This window comes from Oncorhynchus keta, chromosome 12, assembly GCF_023373465.1.
Source record: "Oncorhynchus keta strain PuntledgeMale-10-30-2019 chromosome 12, Oket_V2, whole genome shotgun sequence".
Taxonomy (NCBI): Eukaryota; Metazoa; Chordata; class Actinopteri; order Salmoniformes; family Salmonidae; genus Oncorhynchus; species Oncorhynchus keta.
The window spans coordinates 28,911,632-28,926,055 of record NC_068432.1 but is presented as its reverse complement, the minus strand read 5'-3'; the positions used below and the strand labels follow the sequence as shown (position 1 = coordinate 28,926,055).

At 41.9% G+C, this 14,424-nt stretch overlaps 1 pseudogene; it reads right to left on the bottom strand.

Moving 5' to 3' along the window:
* Positions 1–9,006: 9,006 nt before the first annotated feature.
* Positions 9,007–14,424, bottom strand: part of LOC118391246 (uncharacterized) — a 28,052-nt pseudogene continuing 22,634 nt past the window's right edge.

The following is a 14,424-nucleotide window of genomic DNA, read 5'->3' as shown; positions in this document are numbered from 1 at the left end:
TAACTAAAAAGAAGTAAAGGTTTTGAACATATTCCTCATCATGCAAATACTTTTTATTTTTAAGTACACAATATGTATTGACACTGATACAGAGGAGTGAAGTCACCAGATTCTACCTCATGGAATGTCTCTCTCCCTAGGACATCAGGGAGGTCTCTCGAGCTGAAATCATGCAATAAATCAAATGAAATGTCAACACGGCAAACGCCGACAGAAACAATACCTCTGCTCTGCAAACACCATTCACTGAGACTCGTGAAAATGTTCAGAGACATAATAATACAAAGTGCTCAACGTGATAAACCCTCTGGCCACTAGGTGGCACTACAAACTGCATCCTTTCTGGTGCACTGGCCTGATTTTCAAGCACATTAATTGCATTGTGGTGAATGTCATTCTAAAGTGTGTTAAGTGGCAAGAATAGAGAGCATGTTCGATTTCAAACAGTCACCAGTTTATCATGCATTCTGCCAGTCTGGAATATAATGAGGGGAAAGGAACCACTATTAATTTGAACAGTTAATCAAATCTAAGAAGATTAATATCGGGAAATATGATTAAATTCTGTATCCATGAAGAGCTTAGAGAGCGAAAGATGTCTTGTCCACAGACCATTTAGCAAGGCTGCCTGTCATCATACTAACCAACCTAACCTATTTCCGATCTAACCTACACCAGTGAACGAACATGTGGGGTGTCTTGACAATGATTGAGTGAGTGAGTGAGTACCTGTAATTAGTGCAAATCTATATGTACAGTGGCTTGCGAAAGTATTCACCCCCTTGGCATTTTCCTATTTTGTTGCCTTACAACCTGGAATTAAAATAGATTTTTGTGGGGTTTGTATCATTTGATTTACACAACATGCCTACCACTTTGAAGATGCAAAATATGTTTTATTGTGAAACAAACAAGCAATAAGACAAAAAAACGGTAAACTTGAGCGTGCATAACTATTCACCCCTCCAAAGTCAATACTTTGTAGAGCCACCTTTTGCAGCAATTACAGCTGCAAGTCTCTTAGGGTATGTCTCTATAAGCTTGGCACATCTAGCCACTGGGATTTTTGCCCATTCTTCAAGGCAAAACTGCTCCAGCTCCTTCAAGTTGGATGGGTACCGCTGGTATAGAGCAATCTTTAAGTCATACCACAGATTCTTAATTGGATTGAAGTCTGGGCTTTGACTAGGCCATTCCAAGACATTTAAATGTTTCCCCTTAAACCACTCAAGTGTTGCTCTAGCAGTATGCTTAGGGTCATTGTCCTGCTGGAAGGTGAACCTCTGTCCCAGTCTCAAATCTCTGGAGGACTGAAACAGGTTTCCCTCAAGAATTTCCCTGTATTTAGCGCCATTCATCATTCCTTCAATTGTGTCCAGTTTCCCAGTCCCTGCCGATGGAAAAACATACCCACAACATGATTCTGCCACCACCATGCTTCACTGTGGGGATGGTGTTCTCATGGTGATGATAGGTGTTGGGTTTGCGCCAGATATAGCATTTTCCTTGATGGCCAAAAAGCTCAATTTTAGTCTCATCTAACCAGAGCACCTTCTTCCATATGTTTGGGGAGTCTTCCACATGCCCTTTGGCGAACACCAAATGTGTTTGCTTATTTTTTTCTTTAAGCAATGGCTTTTTTTCTGGCCACTCTTCCATAAAGCCCAACTCTGTGGAGTGTATGGATTAAAGTGGTCCTATGGACAGATACTCCAATCTCTGCTGTGGGGTTTTGCAGCTCCTTCAGGGTTATCTTTGGTCTCTTTGTTGCCTCTCTGATTAATGCCCTCCTTCCCTGGTCTGTGAGTTTTGGTGGGCGGCCGGCTCTTGGCAGATTTGTTGTGGTGCCACATTCTTTCCATTTTTTATTATTGGATTTAATGGTGCTCCGTGGGATGTTCAAAGTGTCTATATTTTTTTATAACCCAACTTTGATCACAACTTTGTCCCTGACCTGTTTGGAGAGCGCCTTGGTCTTCATGGTACCGCTTGCTTTGTGGTGCCCCTTGCTTAGTGGTGTTGCAGACTCTGGGGCCTTTCAGAACAGGTGTATATATACTGAGATAATGTGACACTTAGATTGCAAACAGGTGGACTTTATTTAACTAATTATGTAACTTCTGAAGGTAATTGGTTGCACCAGATCTTATTTAGGGGCTTCATAGCAAAGGGGGTGAATACAAATGCACACACCACTTTTCCGTTAAATGTTTTTTGAAACAAGTTTTTTTTTTCATTTCACTTCACCAATTTGGACTATTTTGTATGTCCATTACATGAAATCCAAATAAAATGGATTTAAATGACAAAATAGTAAAATGCCAAGGGGGGTGAATACTTTTGCAAGGCACTGTACCTCATAGGTCAATCAGTATGTGTGGTTGTTACCATACACTCAGTAGTCATACACTTACATTGTTGAATTAGACATTAACAACAGACATGGTGATTTCCCAAAACAAGGGATCAGATTCAACCGAGACAGAGGCCCCATTTAGAACAGCTTAAAATATTCACCAATGGAAGACTGCTCTTATATACAGTCATGTATTTGTTGTGACCAGCACCAAGACATGACGTCATTACTGCTAATTGTCAGTGCACCTAAAGAGCCACTTTGGTGGTTTCTACCAAGTGCTATAATTACCTATTAAATGATCTTAAACATAGCTTCCAGTTGCCATAGACACATATAAACTACAGTATTCACCACAATCATTCCTATTGCTCCAAGAGCTCACTGAATGTATGGGCCATTCATCCAGTCACAGGCAGATGAACAGTAGCTGGCTATGCGATTCTCAGGAGTCAGGCACTACAGAGCTCTTCCCTGCTGAATAGTGTTCGGCACCGCTCCAAGACGTCCATCTACATTAGATGCTTTGGATTGGCTGTTTGCCTATGAGACAAATAACCAAGTAAACAGACAAACTGTTCCATAAAACCACACCCAAACCCCTGCATGTTGTGATAAGATAAGAATTTGTACAAAATGTATTTCATGCTTAAAATTATTTTAGATTCAACTAAATTAATGATAATCTCACATGTTAAGCTAAATTAAGTTTGATGTAGCTATAAAGGCATTTGTACTTACCCAATGTGGATCTGTTTTTGGCCACCTGCCAGTAGTGGTACCCAGAAAAAACAGTCACCAAGAACATCAGAGCCATCAGCATGAGGAAGAGCACATGTAACTTAGCAGGCCTGTGAGAGAGAGAGAATAAATGAATGAATGACTTCCTCTACAGTAGATCAACATTTGGCAGTTTGAGTATATAATGGAATTTTTCGAGATCCTGAGGCCCATCGTCATGCCATTCATCCACTGCCATCACCTCATGTTTCAGCATGATAATGCATAGCCCCATGTCGCAAGAATCTGTACACAATTCCTGGAAGTTGAAAATGTCCCAGTTCTTCCATGGCCTGCACACTCACCAGACATGTCACCCACTGAGCATGTTTGGGATGTTCTGGATCAACGTGTACGACAGCGTGTTCCAGTTCCCGCCAATATCCAGCAAATTCCACAGGCCACAATCAACAGCATGGTCATCTCTATGCAAAGGAGGTGTCGTGCTGCATGAGGCCGTCACACCAGATACTGACTAGTTTTCTGATCCACACCCTTGCCTTTTCTGTATTCCCAGTCATGAGAAATCCATAGATTTGAGCCTAATGAATTTATTTAAATTGACTGATTTCCTTATATGAACGATAAGTCAGTAAAATCTTTGAAATTGTTGCATTTATATTTTAATTCAGTATAATTTGAGAAATATACATAAAATGTATTTGAAGTATAGATTTTTTGCTCTAATATACTATACTAAATATATTTAAGTCACAGCACAGTTGAAAAATATATGGCAAATAGAAATCAAAACTGGATGGTGTTCAGAGATCGATGGGAGGGGTTGAGTGGAGCTGAAGGGTGGGACTAATAACAAGATAACTAATGTAAAACATACTGTGTCTGTAAAATGTATAAAGGTTCAGATCTTTTGTGTAACAGCACAGTTAAAAATATATGGCAAATACAAATTAAAACTGGATGCTCTTCAGAGACACAGTAGATGGGAGGGGTTGAGGGTAGCTGAAGGATGGGATTAAAACATACAAAAGATAACTATTGTAAAATATACGGTCTTTAAAATGTATACAGTTTCAATTTATAATGTCACATGCACAAGTACATATAATATGTATAAGCTGGAAGTAGAAGCCTAAGTGTTTTGTCCATTAGTTTAATCCAATTAGGGAGGGGTGGTAGGGTTAAGGGAAAATAAAGGAAAATATATTTACAAAAATAAAAATGATGCATATATACAGACACAAATATATAGGGGGGATTGGAAATGATGCAGCAATATTAAGGCTGATCTACCCCCTCCCCTAAAATAATATACTTAAGTATAAAAGTGTCCCAATTTAGATCATTGTAAGTTTATTTAATATACTTAAATGTTATACAAATAAAATTGACAGAGAGAGAGAGAGAGAGAGAGAGAGAGAGAGAGAGAGAGAGAGAGAGAGAGAGAGAGAGAGAGAGAGAGAGAGAGAGTGATTATACAAATAAAATTGACATTCCGCTTGGGATTGAAATGCAGCCAGAGGGGGCTCTAAGATCCCACACCCTACACTCCCTTCCACCCCCATGATACAAATGTTGCAAGCCTGATCCCTAAGCACAGCTAGATTCCTCTGTGCTAGGTAGCGGCCATGCTATCCTGCCCTCTGATGTCACACAGCACTTCATCTTATCATAAAGCCCTTAGGGCCAGGGTGGGAGGAAAGAGGGAGGCATGCTCAGATTTCTCTGTCAGTTAGGATATTAATTTGCCCAATTGAGTGTTTTGAGCGCTTGAAATGAAAGAGGAAGCTGTGGACTGAAGTGGTTCAGCTACACCTGAGGGGAAGAAGTGATAGGACACAGACTAACATGAATTACTATGGGGATTAGAGATATTATTTGCCACATTGTAACGCACCCTCCACTCAAGAGGTGTCTATCCCATTAATTGCACCCGTTTACTGTAGGTGAAGTATACCGGAACCTCTAAGGAAAACATACATTGAGGAGAGTATCCATTCAGGGCTATAGTGCTACGTTAGGAGGGATGAGACTCTTTCAACAGATCATGCACCTTCGAGCATGATTTTAGTCCAAGGCTTAATCTGTGTCCAGGTAACCAGACTCAAATGGCTGGACTGAGGTACTCTGCTTTGTATTTCTATTGTATCATTATCAGCCTGCTTACTGTACCTCCGGACACAGAGCGTGAGAAAACGAGAAGTCTCTGAGATCTCCAGGAGGATCTGCTGTTAGCTCTCTAGTCTTTCCTCGAAGTGGTAATTCTTCCATATGTTAATTCAAATTGAGGACATTTTCAGCTTTCGGTGAATATATATATACTTTCGGTGAAAAAGCTGAAAAAGTCCTCAGTTTGAATGACCATATCATACTGGTTATTACAATTGTTAATTATTATCAATCTCCTTTGATATGTATGGCCCCAGTTCCATCTCTCTTATTCAGACAGACCGAGGTATGAGATCGAGGAGAGACTAGAGAGCCAACAGCAGATCCTCCTGGAGATCTCAGACTTCTCGTTTCCTCCCGGTAATTCAAACTGAGGACTTTTTTCAGTTTTCGGTAAATATATACAGTACATCATGTACTTCAAGAACCCACAGGGCACCAGTGTTTTCCTTCTAGAAAATGATTGATGTTGAATAAAATGAAGTGGATGTAAAAAGTTTTGTGGAATTCAAGGGACTACACCACCTCAGCAGTAACTCTGAAAGGGGAACAACTATTACATCTGTGGCAGGTAGTCTAGTGGTTAGAGCATTGGGCAAGTAACCGAAAGGTTGCTAGATCAAATCCCTGAGCTGACAAGGTAAAAATCTGTTGTTCTGCCCCTGAACAAGGCAGTTAACACACTGATCCCCAGTAGGCTGTCATTGTAAATAAGAATTTGTAATTAACTGACTTGCCTAGTTAAATAAAATGTAAGAAATGTACACCTCATCCTAGTTAGATAAAATAAATCAATTTTACATAACACTTTCTTTTGAGTTATGTAGACTCTTATATTGGGATGTTGTGACGACTGCATGTGTGGCAAAATATATTGAAAGCCCCTTTTCTTGTCCTCTTGCCAGTTGTTGTACCTTCCTTGATATTGACAGATTTAAGCAGATATTATGACAACCAACATTTTTCAAATATTGTATACTGTGTGGTGAAAAAACAATGTAGATCCAGTAGGCTAGGCTACCAAAGTCTAAATATAATATTGAACTACTCACAACATTCACTCTCAGCCTTACAATGAGAATTAAAGCAACATTCGGAATACTGAAAGCACATGTTAAAGTACTTATAGCAACAAAGTTGAACCAGGTGGCATAATATGACCTGAAGACCACAGAGGTGATGATGATGACAGGAATCCAGGAGAAGATCCTCACACACCTGAACATCCCTGATAGAGGGAAAACATGATTCTATCTGACCAGTCCATTACATTCAACCCACTGTAGTTTGCTTAGGCAAAGAATGGTTCACATTTCAGGACTATGTCAGACTGAGACAATGTCATGTATGTAGCGCCCCCTGGCAGTGTAGAAAGTTGGAATCATGACGTACTCGTGGGTAGATGCAAAGTGGGATCCTTGGGACAACACTACCCTAAAACCTAACCATAACCAAAGGTTGTTTATTATATTGAGAAGATATTGGAGTGACCACTCCAACATGTCCTCAAAGATGGAAAGCAGGTGGAAGGCAAAATCAGGTGGGACCATTCTAGCCAATGAGAGGGCATACACACGTTTGAACAGGGCATTGTGATAGAGGATGTATCTTTGCCATTTTTCAGTAGCGTCTGCAGCGTGGGCAGCACCATTGAGGCTCTCCATTTTAAGGAAGTCAATTTTCGCTCCTAATTTATAGGAATCCCCACCCAGTAGACTACTTTAAAATGGTGGAAACCCTCAATGGCAATGTCCATGCTAAAACGAGTTATATCCGTGATGAGTCCTCTCTCTCTATGACAACATGCACAACTCCGATAGCAACACCTTCATAATATTGAGTTGCACATTTACCCAAAGTAAGTATTTTCTGTACTGTAAAAAAAGTGCTACCGAGTCGCTTTGAACTGTAAAGAATGTCCTTCATACATAAAACCAAACATTCCTATGTAGCCATTCAAAAGTCAATGTGGAGAGGATTTTAATACCTTTTCAATATATCAAATCCATAAACTTGTAACTGTTACTATAGCAAGGCTGCAATCTTTAATGCTTTAGAAAGCAAATTGAGTTAAAGGTTGTAACATGATTTATAAAACATGTCAGGATGTCCATGAACTTAAGATGCGTATAGTTTGTCAAAAACATATGCAGGTGTGCCTGTTCAGAATTATGAGGTTACTTCAATTCATATTATCATATTGCACAAATTGGATTCATAACATATCACACGAATTGTAAAAATTGTATATCATACAAATTGCAAAATTTGTAACATCACACAAAATGGATGACGTAGTACTCAAGAAAAAAAGGGGAGGGGGGGATCTCTTTTGGCTCGTGAACACCACTTTCAAAACTAGTGGCTGAAATTATACAAAATTATACACCCTGACTTTTCAAGAAACAAGGATTTTGTATAAAGTTGCGACCAAATATATTGGCACACTTGCACTTTTCTTAAAGAAATCCCCATTTCTTCTCAAACACCTGGTTATTGGATTCTTTGTCTATTTAAATTTTCATATTTATTTGAGAAAATAAAGAAATGGCATGGACAAAATGATTGGCTCCTCGGAGTTAGTTGTTTTTTGCACAGCCTTTGGCCAAGATAACCCCCCGACAAATGCTTCTTGTAGTCATCAGTGAGCTTGCTGCTTCTTTCAACTGGCAATGAGGCCCCTTCTTCAGCAGAAAACTGCTATAATTCTTCAACGGTTGACTGCTGTTTTCAGCTCTTGCCAGAGGTATTGGATGTAGTTCAGATCTGGACTCCAGAATAGTCCAGTGCTTCTTCTTGAACCATTTCGGGGTGCTTCTAATGTGTTTGGCGTTGTTGTCCTGCTGAAAGAAACATCTTTCAAGAGACCCCGTTTTTGGACATTGGGTTGAACATTGCTCTCCAAAACACCTTGATAATCTACCGATTGTATGATGTCTTGTACACGTTCAAGGCCCCCAGTACCAGAGGCAGCAAAGAAATTCCACAGCATTATCGAACTTCCCCCATGTTTGATTGTAGGGAGGGCGCTCTTTTCTTTGAATGCTTCATTTGGGTCACTGGTAAATATAGACAATACTGAAGGATACACAAATCCTGATTAAAAACTTCTAAATCCTGGGGGAAATGTTCTGTGGACCATTGAAGAATACAATTCAGCTGTTTATCGATGACCATATGAAGCATCCAATTAAAAGAAAACCCTACCCACAATCAAACATGGGGAAGATTGATAATGATGTGGGGTTGATTTGCTGCATCTGGTACTGGAGGCCTTGAACATGTGCAAGGAATAATGAAATCAACAGATTATCAAGGTGTTTTGGAGTTCTACCCAGTGTCTAAAAACAGGATCTCAACTTAAGGTTGTGACCCCAAACACACCTCAAAAAGCACCCAGGAATGGTTCAAGAAGAAATGCTGGACTGTTCTGCAGTGGCCAGCAAAGTGTCCAGATCTGAAACCCATCCTAAACCTATGGTGAGATCTGAAAACAGCACTTGGTGGAGGCCACCCCTCAAACATACAGCAGTTTGCTGCTGATGAGTGGTCCAAATTGCCAGGAGAAATGTACAACAAGCTCATTGATGGCTACAAGAAGTGTTTGCAGTTATGTTGGCAAAGGCTGTATAACCAAGAACAAGCCCCATGGGTGCAAAGAAGTTTGTCCATGTCATGTCTTACTTTTCCTAATGAAAAACTTTAAGTTTCCAAAAATAAAATTGGTGATACTCACAGGATCTCCCATAACAATTTATTTCAATAACAAGGATAAAACATATATTAAAAGCACTCATCTAAAACATCCACACTCAACAAATAACTTTTTTTTTGGGGGGGGGTAGAAAGTAGTATCTGGCATCTAAATTCTCAAATAATGCTGGACAGTAAGTCCTTCAGTTAAGTTCAAGGCTTGTCCTTCTCGGACTCTGCGTCCTCCTTCATATTTTGTTCCTGCATGCGGGTCCTGTGGAGCCTGGAAACAAACAGAGACATTGAGTTTCATTACAGTTAAGAGACTCCAGCACTTGAGGATGAAAGTAAAACGCTAACTCACGTATCTCTGAAAGCTTCTGTATCAGTGTCAAATCTCCATCAGGTTTCCTGTGATGAGAAGAGAGCAAGAAGACAGCAACATGTACCAGCCATGCCTCACCTCTGCATGAACACAACATTCTGCCGTCAAGTATAACCGTAATTCAAGCAAGTTAGCTGGGGAAGTGTCCTACCTCCCGTCAGCTTTGTCCTGTCCATCAATGTCAACGCATAACCTCTTCAGGGGCAGAGCCCATATCCAAACTCCTCTTCAAGGACCAACCACTGTTGTTCACCATTGTATTAATCTTCTGGAACCTAGAGGTCTGCAGAGGAAACAAGATGTAGAGAATGTCATTTTCGTGCACTGGACACAATTTATGTTTTGGTCCATTTTAGGAAAGAATCTTTTCCACTATGTGGATGAAAGTGATCACGTACCCCAAAGGATTCACCGATCGATACCAGGTTTCTAAAAAAAGAAAAGAAAAAATGAATGAATGATTCATATAATTTGAAATAATCAAACATGGACATTACCATAACAAAATAAGATAAATAATATAAATTAAAATTGATACTCGTATCTTTGCCAGTTTGGAACTGAAACGTCTGTATAATGAGCTGTACCTCAGCCATGTCTGTGCATCTCACTCACATCCCCACCCAGTGAGTCAGTCTGGTTCATGGGTGGTAGGGTACTGACCTGGTGTGTGGGGTCATGACCCCTGGAGACATGCGCGATGGGCTCTTCATGGGAGAGATAGACATTGTTGCTGCCATGCACTCTCATGGGGGATTTGGGGAACTTGTAGGGGATGTGATGGTTGGGAGACATTGTGGGGGGCTGGGGGAGAGAGACCGTAGTGAGTGTGTCAGAGAATACTAGCACATTAGGTAGACAGTAATTTTGAACATGCATATGAGAGATCAGGACCACGTGAAGTATGTTATGATGCCAAATGGGGGCACTGACTGTCTGTCTCACCCTTGGAGAGGCGTACTGCAGGATGTTGGTCGTCAGTTTCTGTATGAACACCAGGTTCTAGAAAACGATGGACACATACTGGCCCTTCCGGAGAGAGAGAGAGGTGTGTCCATTTATGAGGGAGACAGAGTGTGTGAGGAAGGGATGAGGGAGAGTGTTGGTCTGTGCTAAGAGTAAAGGTTTCATGCAGTGTTCTCCCTTTACTACCACAATGACATGTAGATCATTACGCATGTAGTGGCAAGAACAAGTACGTGAACCCTTTGGAATTATCTGGATTTCTGTATAAATAGTTCATAAAATGTGATCTGATCTTCATCTATGTAATATATGCCATTTAGCAGACGCTTTTATCCAAAGCGACTTACAGTCATGTGTGCATACATTCTACGTATGGGTGGTCCCGGGAATCGAACCCACTACCCTGGCGTTACAAGCGCCATGCTCTACCAACTGTGCTACAGTTGTCACAACAGACAAACAGTGTGCTTCAACTAATAACACACAAAGTATTGTATATCTTTCTTGTCTATATTGAATGCATCATTTAAGCATTCACAGTGTAGGTTGGAAAACGTATGTGAACCCCTAGGCTAATCAATTAGCTTTTGGTGAATTCGAGTCAGGAGTCAGCTAACCTGGACTACAATCACTGAGACGAGATTGGAGATGTTGGTTAGAGCTGCCCTGCCCTATAAAAAACACTCACAAAATTTGAGTTTACTATTCACAAAAAGCATTGCCTGATGTGAACCATGCCTCGAACAAAAGAGATCTCAGAAGACCCAAGATTAAGAATGCTTGACTTACATAAAGCTGGAAAGGGTTACAAAAGTATCTCTAAAAGCCTTGATGTTCATCAGTCCACGGTAAGACAAATTGTCTATAAATGGAGAAAGTTCAGCACTGTTGCTACTCTCCCTAGGAGTGGCCGTCCTGCAAAGATGACTGCAAGAGCACAGCGCAGAATGCTGAATGAGGTTAAGAAGAATCCTAGTGTCAGCTAAAGACTTACAGGAATCTCAGGAACATGCTAACATTTCTGTTGACAAGTCTACGATACGTAAAACACTAAACAAGAATGGTGTTCATTGGAGGACACCACAGAAGAAGCCACTGGTGTCAAAATATTGTAGTGCAAAATATTGTGGACAGATGAAACAAAAGTAGAGTTGTTTGGAAGGAACTCACAACACTGTGTGGTGAAAATAGGCACAGCACAGCCACATGAAAACCTCACCCCAACTGTAAAGTATGGTGAAGGGAGCAACATGGTTTGGGGCTGCCTCAGGGCCAGGACAGCTTGCTATCATTGACGGAAAATTGAATTTACAAGTTAGAAACCCGTTACAAAGACACAGCCAGTCATACACAAACACCTCACAGAGGACTACTGTAGGCCCAACTATTATCTAGTGAAATGTTTACATTTTTTGTAGAAGAGGCTGAGAGAGTTTGACTTGGGGTGCCAAGGGGTCTGATGGTATGCCGTGGCAGGGGGCTGAGAGGAGGGAGGGCCTGGAGATTCAGGTGCCGGCTGGGGTCGGTTTCTGGGGCGCACAGGGGAAAAATACCTGAGAGAGAAACTATATTAGAAAAACAATATCACAAGCATTAAGTCATAACATTGAGATGGATCAGTGATGCACATCGATTTCTTAAACCACAATGTAAAAGGTTAAATGGTCAATATCCTAGAGAAAACTTTGAAAGGTTTTCAACCTGACTTCTGATCAATCTTTCTTAAAGCTCAGGGCTTTGATATGTGTTACAGTCGGTCAGTGTTCATGTGGCAAGACAAGCCTATTTCCCCCTCACCCTGTTCAATTCACCCACTCACATACTTAACATTCCACAACTACTCAGTTTCTGCTTTGTCAGGGCTCAACAACTTTAATAAAATGCAATGTTGTTCCTTAATGCAGTTACAAGAGGACAAGGCGAGGACAGTGCCTTTTTGTGAGAATTCAAGTGCAAATCAATACATCTTTTTAACCTCAAATTGGTGATTATCAATCAGTTGGGCAGAATTACAACACTTGCCTGCCATCCCCAGCCTGGAAGGTATGCCACTTAAAAAACAAACACTTACGACTCAGATCTCTGGCACCCATCCCTGCTACACAGCTTGACCCCATCTTACCTCAGCTTTGTTTACATGCTAACATTCATCGTCTGCATGTAAACAAAGTTTGTGAGTATTTGAGCCAATCGCTTATGAGCCAGCATCAATTACAACTAAAGGGCGATTCAGAGCATGTCTAAACCAGATAAGAACGCACAGGCCCAAAGCTGCTAACAGAGTGAGGGGCAGCCAGTAGGAGTATGGGTTATGAGTTTTACTAGTCTACATAAATTGGGTTGACATAAGATTAGGGTTGGGCGATGTCAACTTTTGTCCTATCATGATCTGGTAGACAATTATCGCCCCCCTAGTGGCCATCCATTAAAAATAATAATAATAATAAGAGTCAGCTAGCACGAGCTCGCATGCTATGAGAGGCACAAGAGGAACCATGACATTGACAAAAACTTGGGAGTATAGTGTAGCCAAATATCTTCTAGTAGCCTATTCCACTCTGGTGTAACCGTGGCACGAAAGAGATAAGTAGGCCTGAGTGCCGAAGCGCATGGAACTCGCTGGCACTGCTACAGTCTGCAGAGCAAGCATCTTTGCTGTCCATAGAACTGGATAATTAAACTGATTCACATCCTCCTCACTTATTAGGCCGAGGCTACTATGCGATGGAGGTAGGTTGCACATTACTAAAATAATATGGGGGACCCAGTGTTGAGGATGGCAGAGTGGCAGACGTGTTGTTGCCTACCCTTACCACTTGGTAGCGGCCCATCAGGAATTCCAGGATCCAGTAGCAGAGGGATGTGTTTAGTCCCAGGGTCCTTAGCTTAGTGATTAGCTTCGTGGGCACTATGGTATTGAACGCTGAGCTGTAGTCAATGGACAGCATTCTGACATAAGTGTGCCTTTTGTCCAGGTGGGAAAGGGCCGTGTGGAGTGCGATTGCGTCATCGGTGGATCTGTTGGGGTGGTATGCGAATTGGAGTGGGTCTAGGGTATCCGTGAGGATGCTGTTGATGTGAGCCATGACCAGCCTTTCAAAGCACTTCATGGCTACCGACATGAGTGCTACAGGGCAGTTCATTTAGGGAGGTTACCTTCGATTCCTTGGGCACAGGGACTATAGTGGCCTGGGTTTTTTATGGCGGTTTTGGAGCTTCCTTGCTGAGCGGCCTTTCAGCTTTTGTCGATATAGGACTCGTTTTACTGTGGATATAGATACATTTGTACCGGTTTCCTCCAGCATCTTACATTTACATTACATTTAAGTCATTTAGCAGACGCTCTTATCCAGAGCGACTTACAAATTGGTGCATTCACCTTATGACATCCAGTGGAACAGCCACTTTACAATAGTGCATCTAAATCTTTTAAGGGGGGTGAGAAGGATTACTTTATCCTATCCTAGGTATTCCTTAAAGAGGTGGGGTTTCAGGTGTCTCCGGAAGGTGGTGATTGACTCCGCTGTCCTGGCGTCGTGAGGGAGTGTGTTCCACCATTGGGGAGCCAGAGCAGCGAACAGTTTTGACTGGGCTGAGCGGGAACTGTACTTCCTCAGTGGTAGGGAGGCGAGCAGGCCAGAGGTGGATGAACGCAGTGCCATTGTTTGGGTGTAGGGTCTGATCAGAGCCTGGAGGTACTGAGGTGCCGTTCCCCTCACAGCTCCGTAGGCAAGCACCATGGTCTTGTAGCGGATGCGAGCTTCAACTGGAAGCCAGTGGAGAGAGCGGAGGAGCGGGGTGACGTGAGAGAACTTGGGAAGGTTGAACACCAGACGGGCTGCGGCGTTCTGGATGAGTTGTAGGGGTTTAATGGCACAGGCAGGGAGCCCAGCCAACAGCGAGTTGCAGTAATCCAGACGGGAGATGACAAGTGCCTGGATTAGGACCTGCGCCGCTTCCTGTGTGAGGCAGGGTCGTACTCTGCGGATGTTGTAGAGCATGAACCTACAGGAACGGGCCACCGCCTTGATGTTAGTTGAGAACGACAGGGTGTTGTCCAGGATCACGCCAAGGTTCTTAGCGCTCTGGGAGGAGGACACAATGGAGTTGTCAA